The 2500-nt window shown below is 71.4% G+C and overlaps 1 non-coding gene across 1 annotated transcript; it reads right to left on the bottom strand.

The window, feature by feature from the left end:
- Nucleotides 1-2240: 2240 nt before the first annotated feature.
- On the bottom strand, nt 2241-2359 carry LOC141979731 (5S ribosomal RNA). Its single transcript, XR_012637125.1, has one exon. It is a non-coding gene; the product is annotated as a 5S ribosomal RNA (ribosomal RNA).
- Between the last annotated feature and the right edge of the window lie 141 nt (nt 2360-2500).

The following is a 2500-nucleotide window of genomic DNA, read 5'->3' as shown; positions in this document are numbered from 1 at the left end:
CAGGGCGGCCCCGGACGGACGGGGCTCCGCCTGGCCCCTGCCCGCGGGGGCAGGCTCCGGGTTGACCTGGTGGCCGGAGGAGAATTAAGCCCGGAGCCCGGGGCAGGGCGACCCCGGACGGACGGGGCTCCGCCGGCCCCTGCCCGCGGGGGCAGGCTCCGGGTTGACCTGGTGGCCGGACGGGAATTAAGCCCGGAGCCCGGGGCAGGGCGACCCCGGACGGACGGGGCTCCGCCGGCCCCTGCCCGCGGGGGCAGGCTCCGGGTTGACCTGGTGGCCGGAGGAGAATTAAGCCCGGAGCCCGGGGCAGGGCGACCCCGGACGGACGGGGGTCCGCCTGGCCCCTGCCCGCGGGGGCAGGCTCCGGGTTGACCTGGTGGCCGGACGGGAATTAAGCCCGGAGCCCGGGGCAGGGCGACCCCGGACGGACGGGGGTATGCCGGCCCCTGCCCGCGGGGGCAGGCTCCGGGTTGACCTGGTGGCCGGAGGAGAATTAAGCCCGGAGCCCGGGGCAGGGCGACCCCGGACGGACGGGGCTCCGCCTGGCCCCTGCCCGCGGGGGCAGGCTCCGGGTTGACCTGGTGGCCGGAGGAGAATTAAGCCCGGAGCCCGGGGCAGGGCGACCCCGGACGGACGGGGATCCGCCTGGCCCCTGCCCGCGGGGGCAGGCTCCGGGTTGACCTGGTGGCCGCTCGGGACTTAAGCCCGGAGCCCGGGGCAGGGCGGCCCCGGACGGACGGGGCTCCGCCTGGCCCCTGCCCGCGGGGGCAGGCTCCGGGTTGACCTGGTGGCCGGAGGAGAATTAAGCCCGGAGCCCGGGGCAGGGCGACCCCGGACAGACGGGGGTCCGCCTGGCCCCTGCCCGCGGGGGCAGGCTCCGGGTTGACCTGGTGGCCGGACGGGAATTAAGCCCGGAGCCCGGGGCAGGGCGACCCCGGACGGACGGGGCTCCGCCGGCCCCTGCCCGCGGGGGCTGGCTCCGGGTTGACCTGGTGGCCGCTCGGGACTTAAGCCCGGAGCCCGGGGCAGGGCGACCCCGGACGGACGGGGCTCCGCCTGGCCCCTGCCCGCGGGGGCAGGCTCCGGGTTGACCTGGTGGCCGGACGGGGAATAAGCCCGGAGCCCGGGGCAGGGCGACCCCGGACGGACGGGGGTCCGCCGGCCCCTGCCCGCGGGGGCAGGCTCCGGGTTGACCTGGTGGCCGCTCGGGACTTAAGCCCGGAGCCCGGGGCAGGGCGACCCCGGACGGACGGGGGTATGCCGGCCCCTGCCCGCGGGGGCAGGCTCCGGGTTGACCTGGTGGCCGGTTTGCTTTCGGGCCACCAGGTCAACCCGCTGCCTGTATGGGGTTGACCTGGTGGCCGCTTTCCTTCCCGGCCACCAGGTCAACCCGCTGAATGTATGGGGTTGACCTGCTGGCCGCTTTCCTTCCCGGCCACCAGGTCAACCCGCTGAATGTATGGGGTTGACCTGCTGGCCGCTTTTCTTCCCGGCCACCAGGTCAACCCGCTGAATGTATGGGGTTGACCTGCTGGCCGCTTTCCTTCCCGGCCACCAGGTCAACCCGCTGAATGTATGGGGTTGACCTGCTGGCCGCTTTCCTTCCCGGCCACCAGGTCAACCCGCTGAATGTATGGGGTTGACCTGCTGGCCGCTTTTCTTCCCGGCCACCAGGTCAACCCGCTGAATGTATGGGGTTGACCTGCTGGCCGCTTTCCTTCCCGGCCACCAGGTCAACCCGCTGAATGTATGGGGTTGACCTGCTGGCCGCTTTCCTTCCCGGCCACCAGGTCAACCCGCTGAATGTATGGGGTTGACCTGCTGGCCGCTTTCCTTCCCGGCCACCAGGTCAACCCGCTGAATGTATGGGGTTGACCTGCTGGCCGCTTTCCTTCCCGGCCACCAGGTCAACCCGCTGAATGTATGGGGTTGACCTGCTGGCCGCTTTCCTTCCCGGCCACCAGGTCAACCCGCTGAAAGTATGGGGTTGACCTGCTGGCCGCTTTCCTTCCCGTCCACCAGGTCAACCCGCTGAATGTATGGGGTTGACCTGCTGGCCGCTCTGCTTCCCGGCCACCAGGTCAACCCCCTGCCGGTATGGGGTTGACCTGCTGGCCGCAGAGGGGCAGGCTCCGGGTTGACCTGGTGGCCGGCAGGGACTTCAGCCCCAGGGCCCCTGGCAGGGCGACCCTGCCCTTGTTCCCCAGAAAAGGAGAGAGCTGGCTCGCAGCGGGAAAAGCTGCCTACGGCACCTGGGATTCCCAGGCGGTCACCCATCCAAGTACTAGCCAGGCCCGGGACGGTTTACCTTCCGAGATCGGACGGGATCGGGGGCCTTCCGTCCGGTATGGCCGTAGGCACTCGGCTCCGGTCCGCCTCGTCCCCTTTCCCTTACTGACTCCCCTGCCTCGGGTGGGCCCGATCCTTTTTTCCGTTTTTTTTTTTCCGCTCCGGAGGCTTCGTGAGCCCCCCCCCAACACCCCTTTGGGGGTCGGTGAAA

This window comes from Natator depressus, chromosome 28 (assembly GCF_965152275.1).
Source record: "Natator depressus isolate rNatDep1 chromosome 28, rNatDep2.hap1, whole genome shotgun sequence".
Lineage (NCBI taxonomy): Eukaryota > Metazoa > Chordata > Testudines > Cheloniidae > Natator > Natator depressus.
The sequence above is the reverse complement of the archived record's forward strand: the minus strand, read 5'-3'. Positions and strand labels throughout refer to the sequence as shown.